Below are 19,254 nucleotides of genomic sequence, written 5' to 3'. Positions count from 1 at the left end.
AACACTGTGCAACATGACAACACTGTCCACCATGACAACACTGTGCAACATGACAACACTGTCCACCATGACAACACTGTGCAACATGACAACACTGTCCACCATGACAACACTGTGCAACATGACAACACTGTCCACCATGACAACACTGTGCAACATGACAACACTGTCCACCATGACAACACTGTCCTCCATGACAACACTGTCCACCATGACAACACTGTGCAACATGACAACACTGTCCACCATGACAACACTGTGCAACATGACAACACTGTCCACCATGACAACACTGTCCACCATGACAACACTGTGCTACATGACAACACTGTCCACCATGACAACACTGTGCAACATGACAACACTGTGCAACATGACAACACTGTCCACCATGACAACACTGTCCACCATGACAACACTGTGCTACACGACAACACTGTCCACCATGACAACACTGTCCACCATGACAACACTGTGCAACATGACAACACTGTCCACCATGACAACACTGTGCTACACGACAACACTGTCCACCATGACAACACTGTGCAACATGACAACACTGTCCACCATGACAACACTGTGCAACATGACAACACTGTCCACCATGACAACACTGTGCAACATGACAACACTGTCCACCATGACAACACTGTGCAACATGACAACACTGTCCTCCATGACAACACTGTCCACCATGACAACACTGTGCTACACGACAACACTGTCCACCATGACAACACTGTGCAACATGACAACACTGTCCACCATGACAACACTGTGCAACATGACAACACTGTCCACCATGACAACACTGTGCTACACGACAACACTGTCCACCATGACAACACTGTGCAACATGACAACACTGTCCACCATGACAACACTGTGCAACATGACAACACTGTCCACCATGACAACACTGTGCAACATGACAACACTGTCCACCATGACAACACTGTGCACCATGACAACACTGTGCAACATGACAACACTGTCCTCCATGACAACACTATGCACCATGACAACACTGCGCAAAATGACAACACTGTCCTCCATGGCAAAACTGCCCACCATGACAACACTGTCCTCCATGACAACACTGTCCACCGTGACAACACTGTTCACCGTGACAACACTGTCCTCCATGACAACACTGTCCACCATGACAACACTGTCCACCATGACAACACTTCTCACCGTGACAACACCGTCCTCCATGACAACATCGTCCACCATGACAACACTGTCTTCCATGGCAACACTGTCACGCAACACCATGATAAAACTTTTGCAACATGACAACACTGTCCTCCATGACAACACTGTCCACCATGACAACACTGTGCAACATGACAACACTGTCCACCATGACAACACTGTGCAACAGGACAACACTGTCCTCCATGACAACACTGTCCACCATGACAACACTGTGCAACAAAGCATTAGCTGAAACCTACATAGACCAATAGCTCTGACGTCCCACATCATAAAAATCTTTGAAAGAGTGCTAAGAAGCACGATTGCAAATCACCTGTATTCCCAAAATCTGCACAATCCAGTGCAACATGGGTTCAGGGCAGGTCGCTCCTGCGTCTCACAACTACTGGATCAATATGACATGGCCTTGGATGCAGTGAAAGAAAATCAGAATGCAGATGTAATATACACAGACTTTGCAAAAGCATTTGACAAATACGATCATGGCGTAATAGCCCATAAAATACGTGCTAAAGGAATAACTGGGAACGTGGGGAGATGGATCTTCAACTTCCTAACAAATCGAACAGAGTTAAATCGGAGGCTGCCATAGTGAAGAGCTCTGTTCCACAAGGCACAGTACTCGCCCCCATCTTATTCCTCATCCTCATATCAGACATAGACAGAGATATACATCGCAGCACCGTATCATCCTTTGCGAATGATACTAGGATCTGCATGAGGCTGTCATCTGCTGAGGACGCGGTTAACCTCCAAGAAGATATAAACAAAGTTTTCCAGTGGGCAACGGTAAACAATATAATGTTCAATGAGGACAAATTCCAACTACTCCGTAATGGAAAACTGGAGGAGATAATAACTAGAACAGAGTGTGCTACAGACTCTGGCCATACAATAGAGCGGAAAAATAATGTAAGGGACCTGGGAGTAGTAATGTCTGAGGATCTCACTTTCAAGGATCACAACAGTGCCACGATCGCACGAGCAAAGAAAATGATAGGATGGATACTGAGAACGTTCAAAACGAGAGATGCCAAGCCAATGATGATCCTTTTCAAACACTTGTTCTCTCTAGGCTGGAATACTGCTGTACATTACAATCTCCATTCAAAGCAGGTGAAATCGCAGATCTAGAGAGTGTACAGAGATCCTTTACTGCACGTATAAGTTCTGTCAAGCACCTTAACTACTGGGAACGCTTGGGAGCACTTGTACTCGTTGGAAAGCAGGAGGGAGAGATATATCATAATCTACACTTGGAAAATCCTGGAATGAATGGTCCCAAATCTGCACACAGAAATCACTCCCTACAAAAGTGAAAGACTGGGCAGGCGATGCAAAATGCCCCCAATTAAAAGTAGGGGCGCCATTGGTACACTAACGGAAACCACCATAAGTGTCCGGGGCCCAAGACTGTTCAACAGCCTCCCATCAAGCATTAGGGGAATTGCCAATAAACCCCTGGCTGCCTTCAAGAGAGAGCTGGACAGATACCTAAAGTCAGTGCTAGATCAACCGGGCTGTGGCTCGTACGTTGGACTGCGTGCGGCCAGCAGTAACAGCCTAGTTGATCAGGCGCTGATCCATCGGAAGGCCTGGTCATGGATCGGGCCGCGGGGGCGTTGATCCCCTTAATAACCTCCAGGTAACATGACAACACTGTCCTACATGACAACACTGTCCACAATGACAACACTGTCTACCATGACAACACTGTGCAACATGACAACACTGTCCTACATGACAACACTGTCCACAATGACAACACTGTCTACCATGACAACACTGTGCAACATGACAACACTGTGCACCATGACAACACTGTGCAAAATGACAACACTGCCCTCCATGACAACACTGTCCTCCATGCCAACACTGTCCACAATATCAACACTGTCCTCCATGACAACACTGTCCACCATGACAACTCTGTCCACCATGACAACTCTGTCCACCGTGACAACACTGTCCTCCATGACAACACTGTCCACCATGACAACTCTGTCCACCATGACAACTCTGTCCACCGTGACAACACTGTCCTCCATGACAACTCTGTCCACCATGACAACTCTGTCCACCATGACAACTCTGTCCACCGTGACAACACTGTCCTCCATGACAACACTGTCGTTCATGACAACACTGTCCACCATGACAACACTGTCCACTGTGACAACACTGTCCACCGTGACAACACTGTCCTCCATTACAACACTGTCCACCATGACAACACTGCCCACCATGACAACACTGCCCACCATGACAACACTGTCCACCATGAAAACACTGTCCTCCATGACAACATTGTCCACCATGACAACACTGTGCAACATGACAACACTGTCCTCCATGACAACACTCTGCAACATGACAACACTGTCCACCATGACAACACTGTCCACCGTGACAACACTGTCCTCCATGACAACACTGTCCACCATGACAACACTGTCCACCGTGACAACACTGTCCTCCATGACAAAACTGTCCATCATGACAACACTGTCCACCATGACAACACTGCCCACCATGACAACACTGCCCACCATGACAACACTGTCCACCATGACAACACTGTCCACCATGACAACACTGCCCACCATGACAACACTGCCCACCATGACAACACTGTCCTCCATGACAACACTCTGCAACATGACAACACTGTCCATCATGACAACACTGTCCACCGTGACAACACTGTCCTCCATGACAACACTGTCCACCATGACAACACTGCCCACCATGACAACACTGTCCACCATGACAACACTGCCCACCATGACAACACTGTCCACCGTGACAATACTGTCCATCATGACAACACTGTCCACCGTGACAACACTGTCCACCATGACAACACTGTCCACCATGACAACACTGTCCACCATGACAACACTTTCCACCATGACAACACTGCCCACCATGACAACACTGTCCTCCATGACAACACTGTCCATCATGACAACACTGTCCTCCATGACAACACTTTCCACCATGACAACACTGCCCACCATGGCAACACTGCCCACCATGACAACACTGTCCACTGTGACAACACTGTCCTCCATGACAACACTGTACACCATGACAACACTGTCCACCGTGACAACACTGTCCACAGTGACAACACTGTCCTCCATGACAACACTGTCCATCATGACAACACTGCCCACCATGACAACACTGTCCTCCATGACAACACTGTCCACCATGACAACACTGTCCACCGTGACAACACTGTCCACCTGACAACACTGTCCATCATGACAACACTGCCCACCATGAAAACACTGTCCTCCATGACAACACTGTCCACCATGACAACACTGTCCTCCATGACAACACTGTCCACCATGACAACACTGTCCACCCTGACAACACTGTCCACCATGACAACACTGTCCTCCATGACAACACTGTCCACCATGACAACACTGTCCTCCATGACAACACTGTCCACCATGACAACACTGTACACCGTGACTACACTGTCCACCATGGCAACACTGTCCGTACGTAATAAGGCAAATTCGTACGTAATAAGGCAAATAGATTACTGGGATTTATATCAAGAAGTGTAAGCAACAGAAGTCCAGAGGTCATACTGCAGCTTTATACATCATTAGCAAGGCCTCACCTAGATTATGCAGCTCAATTCTGGTCTCTATATTACAGAATGGACATAAATTCGTTAGAAAACATTCAGCGTAGGATGACTAAATTAATACATAGCATTAAAAATCTTCCTTATGAAGAAAGATTGAAGACTCTTAAGTTACATTCACTTGTTAGACGAAGAATGAGGGGAGACCTGATCGAAGTGTATAAGTGGAAGATAGGTATTAATAAAGGGGATATTAACAAGGTCTTGAGGATATCTCTCCAAGAGAGAACCCACAGTAATGGATTTAAATTAGATAAGTTTAGATTTAGAAAGGACATAGGAAAGTATTGGTTTGGAAATAGGGTAGTTGATGAGTGGAACAGTCTACCTAGTTGGGTTATTGAGGCTAGGACTTTGGGTAGTTTCAAATTTTGGTTGGGTAAGTACATGAGTGGGAGGGGTTGGATTTGAGTGGGACTTGCACATCGGAGCTTGTTTCTTGGGTGGCAATGAAAATTGGGTTGGTCAAATGTTTGTTAGTGGGATGAATTGTAAAGGACCTGCCTAGTATGGGCCAACAGGCCTGCTGCAGTGTTCCTCCTTTCTTATGTTCTTATGTTCTTATGACAACAGTTTCCTTCGTAATAGTACTGACCAACCTGACGACACTGATCACCAAATATACCTTATCATCACGACTACAACATGAAAAAGAAGGAACACTGCAACAGGCCTACTGACCTATGCGAAGCAAGTCCATATCCCTCCCCCCCCCCCGGATTAGCCGAATGACCCCCTTAGTCAAATCACTCCCACTTAAGGAAAGAGTACCGCATCAGACCTAGTAGCACAAGCTAGTCAGGTCCAGTTCACACCCATCCACACCACTCATGTATTTATATAACCCATTTTTAAAGATACACAAAGTTTTAGCCTCTATAACTGTACTCCGGAGTTTGTTCCACTCAACCACAACTCTGTTGGGGAAATGGTATGGTGATACCGACAAGATGTGGAAAAAGACACTTATGTACAGTTCAGGACATTTATTAAAGTGGTGGTGACGTGTACTTAGCTCAGTGGTAACGTGTACTTAACTCAGTGGTGACGTATACTTAGCTCTGTGAAGACCTGTTTGTGTGCTCTCTGTGAATCTGTACCAGGATGCCCTCTCTTGAGCAACTTTACCAGCAGCTGAGAGAAGAGCTCAGAGTTGCTAAGATGGAGATACGGCGATTAACGGAGGAGAACAAGAGGATTCGTAGTAATCCTTCTGTTGTGAGTCCCCAGGTTAAGAGGGGAGCTTGGCCAGTGGCCGGGCAACATGGAACCAAGCTGAAGATCAAGAAAACGGTTGGAGAGGCAGAAACAACGAGAACCCAGAAGACTACCTTGGAAACTTCCAACTCATTCTCGGTGCTACCTGACGAATGTGAGTGTTCTACTGGGAATGCCACAACGAGCACCAAAGAAGCATTGGCAGACGTGAGTAAGACATCCCTAGAAACCCCAACGAAGACCATCGAGAACATCTTGACGAATTCTACAAGTGGTGTAATGCTACCTGGCGAATGTGAGTCGACTACTCGGAGCATCACGACGGACGACGCCAAGGAAGGTAAAAACATTGTTGTTGTTGGAGATAGCCAGATTAGGTACATGGATAGGGCATTCTGCTTGAAGGATAGGAGTAGGAGGCAGAGAGTGTGTTTTCCTGGGGCTGGGATGAAGGATATTGTTAGCCGTCTGGATGACATCGTGAGAGGTAATGGGAGCAATCCTATTATCTGTCTCAGTGCTGGAGGCAACGATGTTGGCAGACGTAGGAGTGAGGACCTGATTAGCAGGTATAGGACAGCAATAGAGATAATTAGGAGGAAGGGTGGGAAACCTGTCATATGTGGCATTTTGCCAAGAAGAGGAGTTGGAAATGAATGGTTGTCCAGAGCAATTGGTGTCAATTGCTGGCTGGACAAATACTGTAAGGAAAATGCGGTAACATTCATTGACAGAAATGACATGTATGCCAGGGATGGGGTTCACTTATCTAGGTGTGGGGTGGGAGCACTGGCCAACGCAGTGGAGGGAGCTGTTAGGTCTTTAAACTAGGAATAGTTAGTGGTATGAGTACTAGGAGAACTAGTAATAGGCAAAATGAGGTGGATATTGGAAAGCCAGTGGCACTAATTGATAAGGACAGTAATAGGTTTAGTGGAAAAACAGAAAGGAGCAGGAAGGGTAAAGAGAGAGGAGGGTCATTAAATATTTATTACACAAATAGTCGCAGTGCTAGGAATAAGATGGACGAGTTGAGACTAGTTGCTAGTGCAGGTAACATAGATGTATTTGCCATTACTGAGACGTGGTTTAATTCAAAAAGTCGGGACATGCCTGCAGAATGTCACATTCAGGGTTTTAAACTGTTCCAAGTAGATAGAGGTATCGGGAAGGGGGGTGGGGTGGCATTGTATGTCCGAGATCGCTTGAACTGTTGCATAAAAACGGGTATTAAGTCTGAAGTAACACATACAGAGTCTGTTTGGATAGAATTTTCAGAGGGACATGAAAAATTGATTTTAGGTGTGATATACCGTCCCCCAAATTTAGATAGGGACCAAAGGAGACTACTATGGGAGGAAATTGTTAGGGCCACAAGGCACGATAATGTAGTAATTCTAGGAGACTTTAACTTTGGTCATATTGATTGGAATTTCTTGACTGGGAATTTAGAATCATACGATTTCTTAGAAGTAGTTCAGGATTGTTTTTTGAAGCAGTTTGTGACAGGACCTACAAGGGGAAATAACCTGCTTGACTTAGTTCTGGCAAACAATGAATCCCTTGTTAATAATTTAGAAGTTTCAGATGAACTGGGTGCTAGCGACCACAAATCAATTACATTTAGAATTGAATGGAAGTATGATAGTAGGGATAACTCAGTAACAGTCCCAGATTTTCGCTTAGCAGATTACGATGGGCTTAGAGAACACTTATCATCTGTTGACTGGGGTAACGAAGAGAGCTATCAATATGACAGTTTTCTGAACACAATTCATGCTGCTCAAAGAACGTTTATCCCTTATAAGGAAATTAGATCAAATAGAAATGACCCAAAATGGATGAATAATAGGCTGAAATATCTACTAGGGCATAAGAAAGGAATTTATAGGCGTATCAAAAGAGGCGAGGGTCATCTTATAAATCTGTATATTGACATTAAGAGGAACATTAAAAAGGGGATAAGAAGGGCTAAAAGGGACTATGAAATTAAAGTTGCTAGGGATTCTAAAACTAACCCAAAAAGTTTTTTCCAGGTATATAGAACAAAAGTCAGAGATAAGATAGGTCCCCTTAAAAATAACTATGGGCATCTTGCTGACAAAGAGAATGAAATGTGCTCGATTTTAAATAATTATTTTCTCTCGGTTTTTACACAGGAAGACACTAATAATATTCCGGTAATTAATTTTTATAGTGGATCAGAAGAAGATAAATTATGTAACATCACAGTCACTAGTGAAATGGTTGTGAAGCAGATAGACCGACTGAAGCAAAATAAGTCACCGGGTCCTGATGAGGTTTTTTCAAGGGTTCTTAAGGAATGCAAAATGGAAGTCTGTGAACCATTAACTAATATTTTTAATTTATCTCTTCAAACAGGTGTAGTGTCTGATATGTGGAAGATGGCTAATGTAATTCCTATTTTTAAAACAGGGGACAAGTCGTTACCGTCAAATTACCGCCCAATAAGCCTGACCTCAATTGTAGGCAAATTACTTGAGTCAATTATAGCTGAGATTATGAGAAGCCATCTCGATAAGCATAGCTTGATTAATGATACTCAGCATGGATTCACAAGAGGCCGGTCTTGTCTAACTAATTTATTAACTTTCTTCAGTAAAGCTTTTGAGGCTGTTGACCATGATAAAGAATTTGATATTATTTACTTAGATTTTAGTAAGGCATTTGATAGAGTTCCGCACCAAAGACTGTTGAAGAAAGTAGCAGCTCATGGCATTGGGGGAAGGGTGCTCTCGTGGATCAAATCATGGCTCACAGACAGGAAGCAGAGAGTGTCCATAAATGGGGTTAAATCCGAGTGGGGATCAGTAACAAGTGGTGTTCCACAGGGATCAGTCTTGGGCCCGTTGTTGTTTATAATATATATCAATGATCTTGACGAAGGAATTACTAGTCATATGAGCAAATTCGCCGATGACACGAAGATAGGTAGGATAATTGATTCAAACGTAGATGTTATGGAACTTCAGGAGGATTTAGACAAACTTTACTCTTGGTCAGAAAAGTGGCAGATGCAGTTCAATGTAGATAAATGCAAGGTTCTGAAGCTCGGGAGTGTCCATAACCCTAGCACTTATAAGTTAAATAATGTAGAACTTAGCCATACAGATTGCGAAAAGGACTTGGGGGTTATGGTGAGCAGCAACCTTAAGCCGAGACAGCAATGCCTAGGCGTGCGTAATAAGGCAAATAGATTACTGGGATTTATATCAAGAAGTGTAAGCAACAGAAGTCCAGAGGTCATACTGCAGCTTTATACATCATTAGTAAGGCCTCACCTAGATTATGCAGCTCAATTCTGGTCTCCATATTACAGAATGGACATAAATTCGTTAGAAAACATTCAGCGTAGGATGACTAAATTAATACATAGCATTAGAAATCTTCCTTATGAAGAAAGATTGAAGACTCTTAAGTTACATTCACTTGTTAGGCGAAGAATGAGGGGAGACCTGATCGAAGTGTATAAGTGGAAGATAGGTATTAATAAAGGGGATATTAACAAGGTCTTGAGGATATCTCTCCAAGAGAGAACCCGCTGTCCTGTTTCTTTGTTCTGTGTTTATGTGGATGTAGTTGAGAATGATGTTAATGGCATCCTGTGTGGATCTGTGTGTTCTGAAGCCAAACTGGCCATCAGAAAGTAGAGAATTGTGTTCCAGGTATCTGTGAAGGCGATGATTAATGAGTTTTTCAAAGAGTTTTCCTAAAGTTTCGAGGAGGCTGATAGGGCGATAGTTTCTAGGGTCAGAGTGGTCTTTATTGGGTTTAGGAAGGAGGATAGCAGTAGCAGCTTTGAAGAGGGAAGGGAAGTATCCAGAGGCAAGGGAGGCATGGAGGAGGTTTGTGTAGGCAGTAATGATAGAGTCAGGAATATGTTTTAGGATAATATGGTTTAGGCCAGAGGCACCAGGAGCCTTGGGAGGAAGGTGTCTGAGGAGAGTTTTAATGTCTGTGTTGGTGAAAGGAGTGGCGAGTTCTTGGGAGGAGGTAAGAGAGTCTTGATGTATGTGGCTATCTGGTGTTGTTTCTTGTGTGTGTGCAGTGTTCCAGTGTTCTAAGTTCTGAATGTGTTGAATAACGTTAGGGTGAGGAGGGTGAGGGTGGAAGATGTTCTCCCAGATGTGTTTGAAGATATTGGTAGCAGCCTGCGGTTCTGAGATGTGTGTGTTGTTGTGGGTGATGTGTTTGAATTTGCTGGTGTGAGTTGTGCATATGATTTTTCTGATAAAGTTCCAGAAGGCTTTAGTGTTTTTAATACGCTGTTTGTCTGCTTGTTGTATTAGTTGTGACCAGTGATTGTTGTGGTCTTGGTCTAGGCTGTGTAAAATGTTGTTTCTAAGGTAAGTGAGATCTAATCGGTCTTGATTAAATTTATGTGTGTTGTAGAGGAAGCGGTTGTGGTAGCAGATAATTAGTCTTCTTGTTCTGAGTGACGGTTTGAAGGAATAACGAGTGGTGTGAGTTTTCTTTGGTATTGCGATGTTGGTTGCTTTTGTAATGGTGTCCTGGATGAGATCAAGTTGAGTATCGATGTCAGAGATAGGTTTGTTGTTGTAGTCATAGGTGAAGTTAATATTGACTATGTGTTGTTTGAAAGCATCCCAGTCAGCGTTCTTGTAGAAGGAAGGTGTGGTTGGAATGAGGATAGGGTTGGAGGAGATGTGCAAGATGACTGGGATGTGATCAGAGTCTGTAATAGGGCCAGGTGAGAGGTAGTGTTTAAATAGAGAGCTGGCTCGGTTTGGCAGAATGATGTCTGGTTTGCCTTGGGCCGTGTGGTTGTAGAAGGTATTGAAGTCTGGGCCGAGATGAATTAGGTGTTTATGGTATGTGAAGTTGAGTAATTGGTGATGACCAAGTTGGTTGTCACTGGTGTTATAAAAGGCGGTGTGTTTGGCATTCATGTCAGCTAGTAGGTATGTTGGTGTGTTGGTGTAGTTGAAGACTAAGGAAAGATCGGGTATGTTGAGAATAGTGTTTGGGCGAGCATAGGTGGTGAAAAAGATAAAGGGACCAAAGTGGGTGTGTATTCTGACTGCAAGACAGTGTTGGTGAATAAAAGGAATTGGGACAAATTCGTGTTTTATGTTGGATTTGACAAGGATGGCAACCCCATCGTGGGGATCATAGAGGACTGTAGCGCAGTATAACCATAATGGGGGATACGTTGAGGGGCTTTGAGGCAGGTACTGTTTAGCAAAACAATATCTGGTCTCTCTGCTTCAAGGAGCTCGGCCAGTAGGTGTCTAATTGTATAGTAAGAACGTACGTTGAACTGAATGACTTTAAACATCATTTAATGGTTTCGTCATAGCAAAGTTAATGTCGGGGGAGGAGTTTGGATTAAAGCCCGTGATAGTGGTGCCATCAGTGGATGTGTGTTTGTAGGTGCTACGGACCCATTTCCTGGAAGGGGAAGAAGAGATGGATCTGTTTTTATGTTCTTTGGTCTGTCTGTCAGAAGTTGGGGCAGGTTTAGGATTGAGTGGATTTTGTCTGGAGGAGGTGGAGTTGGACCTGGATGAAGTTTTTGTTGTGGTGGAGGAGTGGGCGAAGGTGGATGCAGAGGAAGTGGAAGCTTTGGTAGGGGATGAGGAAGAGGATGCTATGGTAAGGGATAAGGAAGGGGAAGCTATTGTAAGGGATGAGGAAGTGGAAGCTTTGGAAGGGGATGAGGAAGTGGGTAAGGAAGTGGGGGGAGGGGTGGTCGTAGTAGCAGCAGTAGGGGTGTTGGTGGGAGGTGTAGAAGTAGTGAAGAGGGGTAGGGGAGGAGGAGAGCTGGTGGGAGTAGGAAGTGGGGGGTGGGAGAGAGGGAGGAGGGAGAGGTTGTAGGAGGCTTAGAAGAGAAACAGGAAGGAGGGATAATTAAAGAGGGAAGATTGTTAGCAGACAAGATTAGGTTAAGGACATGTGAGTAGTCTGATTGGTAAGCTTGAGAGATTACCATCGCAGAGTGGGCAGCAGTGGCGAGTTGACAGTTAGTTTTTTAGTCTAGTGTGGGTGTAGGTGTAGAAAGAGAAGTGCTTGTAGTCTGTGTGTTGGTGTTTGATGTGTGTAGAGTAGAAGAGGTAGACCAAGTGCGTGGGGAGGCCCAGGCATTGGGGGTAGGGGAGGGAGGTACGGAAGGGGAGGGAGGTGCAGGAAGGGGTTGGGGAGGGAGGGAGGTTGGCTTGCTCTGAGGGAGGAGAGAATGTGCTTTCTAGAAGGGCAGGAATTTGTGTGACCCGCCGCAGTTAGAACATTTAAGGGGGAGGTTGCAGGTATTCCAGAAGTGGCCAGTTGCTGAACATCTGGAGCAGACTTGTGTAGATGTGCATGTGTTTTTGTCGTGGCCGAATTTGTAGCATTTAAGACATTGTGTGATTGGGTGGAAGTTCGGAGTGAAGAGAGTGTTTGGAGGAATGCGGATGGTCTTGGCAAAGATTCCTTGACTGAAGAGTGTAGAGGCGTCAGCAGGAGTAGAACAGCGTATTTTGAGAATGGTAGAGTTTTCGGGTCTGTAAATGTCGTCAACAGAGACTGTTCTTAGTACTAATATTCTTTATTAAGTCTTCTTTGTCTGTGTCATAGGCTGTCAGGAGAGAGTAGTCTACGTGTTTAGCAATGACTGTGCTTTTGGTACGGTGCTCAGGAGTCCAAATAATGGTTGAGAAGTTTTTGTCTGGTATCGCTTGAGGTGTACGCTTCGTAGGAATGTTTGTCAAGAAGGAGTTTGAAGCCTGAGTTGGTTTTGAAGACTTTAAGTTGAGGTGCACCAGTGATCTGATATAATAAATTTTCAGGACAGATAGTGGCATCAGAATTAGAGAATTTGAGGTTTAGCGAGAAGGAATTGGATTTAGAAGAAGCAGAGGCAGGTGTGGGCGGTTGGGGGAGAGTGGAAGAAGGGGTGGGAGGTGGAAGGCAACGAAGGCATCGTCTAATTACCAAAAGATGAAATTGGCGGTGACAATCGGCCAAAAAGTGAGAGTACTCAGCTAGGCAAGTACGTGTAAGTAAACGCACGTACTTGCCTGGTGCAGGACACTAAGGAGGTGAACTGTAGCTTGATGGAGCACTGTATATCCTGAGTGGCGGTGAGACTGGCTGTATGGCGTGGTAGGCATCCACCGACGCACCAATCCTGATGGTGGAGAGGAAGACGAAGGTCCAGCAAGCACTACTCTATGCGAAGTCTCTCCCAACACGGGGTAATTCGAGAGAGGCGAGATCGTCGATGTGTGAGTGATGTGTCAGGTAAGCACACGTCACCACTCCAGCTAAGTCACAAACGAGGAATGCAGCACCGTGATTGATACAGAGAAAACTAAGAAAACGCATATATATAGTGGCAGGAGTCAGGTGAAGTGACGCATGGGTAGTGGTAGTAGTAGTAGTAGTAGTGGAACAAAGGAGGTGAGATGGATGGCTAGAGAGGGACCTGCTGACATTATGTAACTGCAGTTCCGAGGATGGGTAATATCCTGCTGATTAGTTATTTTGAAATACTGTAACTACCGGGTTTTTGCTTTATAGTGTTACTGGCAGTGATTAGTGCAGCTTCAATGCATTTTCCCCGTCTTAAGTCGTCTTCTTTAATCTCTAGTTTAGCTTCATTGAATTTTATGAGGTGTCCAACATCGTCCCTATGTTGAACACACGCATTTTTGCGGTCATCATTTTTGCAAGCATTTTTGTGTTCTGCGATCCTAATATTAGTCTAGAGATCTGGCTGTTTCCCCTACATATACTTTGTCACACCCCCCACATGGTATAGTGTAAATTCCTGCACTTGTGCCAGAATCATGCTTGGGTTTTTGTATCAGGTTCCTAATAGTAGTAGAAGAGCTGGTAGATATTTTAGCCAGTTTTCTGTCAAACATTTTTGAAACATTAGTGGCAACATTGCTGACCGCTAAAACGATGTAACTTGGAGACTTTTCTACAACCTGACTGGTATTGGTCTAGCTGAGGATACATGTCGCACGTTTCCTGCAGTCACGTATGAAGTGTAGGGTAAAGTGTAGTGAACTAAAGGAGTTGGTGATGTATGTGCATTCTTCGAGGAACTGCGGACTGGAAATTCTATATCAGGGATCTCGACATGAGTGATAAGAAGCTTGCAAGTTTTGACGTCACTGCCTTATTCAACAATGTCCCAGTTGATCAAGCCATTGATCTTCTTCAGAGGGTGATTAACGATGATACAGAGTTACCTGTACCCCGCCAAGATTTTGTGAGCCTTGTCGAACTTTGTGTTCGTTATAACTGTTTTAGGTTTAAGGACAAGAAGTATAAACAACTCTTCGGGCTAGCCATGGGATCCCCGCTTAGTGCAGTTCTTGCCAATTTATATATGGAGGACCTGGAATCCAGACGGATCCTCAGTAACATCCCTGGTTCAGTTACATGGATGCGGTACGTTGATGATATTTTGGTCATTGTACCCAAAAATCTAGACGTACGTGGCATCCTCAACACCATCAATACTCTGGAACCTACTATTAAATTTACACTAGAGGAGGAGGAGAAGGACAACCAATTACCTTTTCTCGACGTTCTCCTACGCACAGGGGAAAACAGACTTTCTTTTAAAGTCTACCGGAAACCTTCTTACAAGAACGATCTTCTACATTTCTTCTCTCACTATGACACCAGAACTAAAAGAGGGGTAGTTATTGGCTTCTTTCTGAGAGCCTAAATAATTTCCAGTCCGCAGTTCCTCGAAGAAGAATGCACATACATCACCAACTCCTTTAGTTCACTACACTTTACCCTACACTTCATACGTGACTGCAGGAAACGTGCGACATGTATCCTCAGCTAGACCAACACCAGTCAGGTTGTAGAAAAGTCTCCAAGTTACATCGTTTTAGCGGTCAGCAATGTTGCCACTAATGTTTCAAAAATGTTTGACAGAAAACTGGCTAAAATATCTACCAGCTCTTCAACTACTATTAGGAACCTGATACAAAAACCCAAGCATGATTCTGGCACAAGTGCAGGAATCTGCACTATACCATGTGGGGGGTGTGACAAAGTATATGTAGGGGAAACAGCCAGAACTCTGGACATTAGGATCGCAGAACACAAAAATGCTTGCAGAAATGATGACCACAAAAACGCATGTGTTCAACATAGGGACGATGTTGGACACCTCATGAAATTCAATGAAGCTAAACTAGAGATTAAAGAAGACTACTTAAGACGGAGAAAATGCATTGAAGCTGCACTAATCACTGTCAGTAACACTATAAAGCAAAAATCCGGTAGTTATAGTATTTCAAAATTACTAATCAACAGGATATTACCCATCCTCGGAACTGCTGTTACATAATGTCAGCAGGTCCCTCTCTAGCCATCCGTCTCACCTCCTTTGTTCCACTACTACTACTACTACCACTACTACTACCTCTACCCATGCGTCACTTCACCTGACTCCTGCCACTATATTCGTATATATTTTCGTAGTTTTCTCTGTATTAGGACTGAAGAAGCCACTCGTGGCGAAACGTTTCCTTTAATAAATGTCCTGAACTGTACATAAGTGTCTTTTTCCACACAACTCTATTACTAAACCAGTGCTTTCCTATATCCTCCCTGAATCTGAATTTTTCCAACTTGAAACCTTTGCTGCGAGCCCTGTCTTGGCTGGAAATTTTCAGCACGCTATTTAAATCTCCTTTACTTATTCCTGTTTTCTATTTATACACCTCGATCATTTTTTTTTATTATCACACTGGCCGATTCCCACCAAGGCAGGGTGGCCCGAAAAAGAAAAACTTTCACCATCATTCACTCCATCACTGTCTTGCCAGAAGGGTGCTTTACACTACAGTTTTTAAACTGCAACATTAACACCCCTCCTTCAGAGTGCAGGCACTGTACTTCCCATCTCCAGGACTCAAGTCCGGCCTGCCGGTTTCCCTGAACCCCTTCATAAATGTTACTTTGCTCACACTCCAACAGCACGTCAAGTATTAAAAACCATTTGTCTCCATTCACTCCTATCAAACACGCTCACGCATGCCTGCTGGAAGTCCAAGCCCCTCGCACACAAAACCTCCTTTACCCCCTCGATCATATTCCCCCTAATTCTACGCCTTTCGAGAAAGTGCAGATTCAGGGCCCTCAGTCTATCCTCATAGGGAAGATTTCTGATACATGGGATCAACTTTGTCATTCTCCTGTCTACGTTTTCCAGTGCATTTATATCCATTCTGTAATACGGTGACCAGAACTGTGCAGCATAGTCTAAATGAGGCCTAACCAAGGATATATAGAGTTGAAGAACAACCTGAGGACTTCTATTATTTATACTTCTAGATATGAAGCCAAGAATTCTGTTAGCTTTATTGCGATCACTAACGCACTGTTGTCTTGGCTATAGATTACTGCTACCCAGAACTCCTAAATTCTTTTTGCAATCAGTAGTAATAATATCTACATTACTGAGTTTATATGTGGCATGGTTATTTAACTGTCCAACATTTAGAACTTTGCATTTGTCTATATTAAACTGCATCTGCCACTTCTCCGACCATTGCATCAGTCTATTCAAATCATCCTGGAGTGCTCTAGTGCCCTCATTAGAATGAACTGGACGGCCTATTTTGATGTCTTCAGCAAATTTGCTTATGTCGCTATTTATTCCCTCATCTATGTCGTTTATGTAAATTGTGAACAACAACGAGCCCAACATTGACACTTGCGGACTGTTTATTATGTTGTAATATTGATGATGTTAGTATGACGGTCATGTTGATGTTGTAATACTGATGATGTTAGTATGACGGTTATGTTGATGTTGTAATATTGATGATGTTAGTATGACGGTCATGTTGATGTTGTAATACTGATGATGTTAGTATGACGGTTATGTTGATGTTGTAATATTGATGATGTTAGTATGACGGTCATGTTGATGTTGTAATACTGATGATGTTAGTATGACGGTCATGGTGAAGTTGTAACAGTGATGTTATTAGTGTGATGTTCATGACATTGTTTTATTAGTTCAGGATGATGTTGTGACGTTCATGATGCTGATGTTAAGTTGATGATGTTGGTGTTAAGTTCATGATGCTGATGTTAAGTTGATGATGTTGGTGTTAAGTTCATGATGCTGATGTTAAGTTGATGATGTTGGTGTTAAGTTCATGATGCTGATGTTAAGTTGATGTTGGTGTTAAGTTGATGATGTTGGTGTTAAGTTCATGATGCTGATGTTAAGTTGATGTTGGTGTTAAGTTGATGATGTTGGTGTTAAGTTGATGTTGGTGTTAAGTTGATGATGTTGGTGTTAAGTTGATGATGTTGGTGTTAAGTTGATGATGTTGGTGTTAAGTTGATGATGTTGGTGTTAAGTTGATGATGTTGGTGTTAAGTTGATGATGTTGGTGTTAGGTTGATGATGTTGGTGTTAGGTTGATGATGTTGGTGTTAAGTTGATGATGTTGGTGTTAAGTTGATGATGTTGGTGTTAAGTTGATGATGTTGGTGTTAAGTTGATGATGTTGGTGTTAAGTTGATGATGTTGGTGTTAAGTTGATGATGTTGGTGTTAAGTTGATGATGTTGGTGTTAAGTTGATGATGTTGGTGTTAAGTTGATGATGTTGGTGTTAAGTTGATGATGTTGGTGTTAAGTTGATGATGTTGGTGTTAAGTTGATGATGTTGGTGTTAAGTTGATGATGTTGGTGTTAAGTTGATGATGTTGGTGTTAAGTTGATGATGTTGGTGTTAAGTTGATGATGTTGGTGTTAAGTTGATGATGTTGGTGTTAAGTTCATGATGTTGGTGTTAAGTTGATGATGTTGGTGTTAAGTTGATGATGTTGGTGTTAAGTTGATGATGTTGGTGTTAAGTTGATGATGTTGGTGTTAAGTTGATGATGTTGGTGTTAAGTTGATGATGTTGGTGTTAAGTTGATGATGTTGGTGTTAAGTTGATGATGTTGGTGTTAAGTTGATGATGTTGGTGTTAAGTTGATGATGTTGGTGTTAAGTTGATGATGTTGGTGTTAAGTTGATGATGTTGGTGTTAAGTTGATGATGTTGGTGTTAAGTTGATGATGTTGGTGTTAAGTTGATGATGTTGGTGTTAAGTTGATGATGTTGGTGTTAAGTTGATGATGTTGGTGTTAAGTTGATGATGTTGGTGTTAAGTTCATGATGTTGGTGTTAAGTTATGAGTTGGTGTTAAGTTCATGATGTTGGTGTTAAGTTCATGATGTTGGTGTTAAGTTGATGATGTTGGTGTTAAGTTGATGATGTTGGTGTTAAGTTGATGATGTTGGTGTTGTTCATGATGTTGGTGTTAAGTTCATGATGTTGTGTTAAGTTATGATGTTGGTGTTGATGATGTTGGTGTTAAGTTGATGATGTTGGTGTTAAGTTGATGATGTTGGTGTTAAGTTCATGATGTTGGTGTTAAGTTGATGATGTTGGTGTTAAGTTGATGATGTTGGTGTTAAGTTGATGATGTTGGTGTTAAGTTGATGATGTTGGTGTTAAGTTCATGATGTTGGTGTTAAGTTCATGATGTTGGTGTTAAGTTCATGATGTTGGTGTTAAGTTCATGATGTTGGTGTTAAGTTGATGATGTTGGTGTTAAGTTGATGATGTTGGTGTTAAGTTGATGATGTTGGTGTTAAGTTGATGATGTTGGTGTCAAGTTGATGATGTTGGTGTTAAGTTGATGATGTTGGTGTTAAGTTGATGATGTTGGTGTTAAGTTGATGATGTTGGTGTTAAGTTGATGATGTTGGTGTTAAGTTCATGATGTTGGTGTTAAGTTCATGATGTTGGTGTTAAGTTCATGATGTTGGTGTTAAGTTGATGATGTTGGTGTTAAGTTGATGATGTTGGTGTTAAGTTCATGATGTTGGTGTTAAGTTCATGATGTTGGTGTTAAGTTCATGATGTTGGTGTTAAGTTCATGATGTTGGTGTTAAGTTGATGATGTTGGTGTTAAGTTGATGATGTTGGTGTTAAGTTGATGATGTTGGTGTTAAGTTGATGATGTTGGTGTTAAGTTGATGAGGTTGGTGTTAAGTTGATGATGTTGGTGTTAAGTTCATGATGTTGGTGTTAAGTTCATGATGTTGGTGTTAAGTTCATGATGTTGGTGTTAAG

At 43.0% G+C, this 19,254-nt stretch overlaps 1 protein-coding gene across 1 annotated transcript in view; it reads left to right on the top strand.

The window, feature by feature from the left end:
• LOC128704703 (uncharacterized) overlaps positions 1–19,254 on the top strand; it is a 136,214-nt gene that overhangs the window by 41,413 nt on the left and 75,547 nt on the right. The window lies entirely within an intron of this gene.

Source organism: Cherax quadricarinatus, chromosome 48 (assembly GCF_038502225.1).
Source record: "Cherax quadricarinatus isolate ZL_2023a chromosome 48, ASM3850222v1, whole genome shotgun sequence".
Taxonomy (NCBI): Eukaryota; Metazoa; Arthropoda; class Malacostraca; order Decapoda; family Parastacidae; genus Cherax; species Cherax quadricarinatus.
This window is presented reverse-complemented; position numbering and strand designations above follow the sequence as displayed.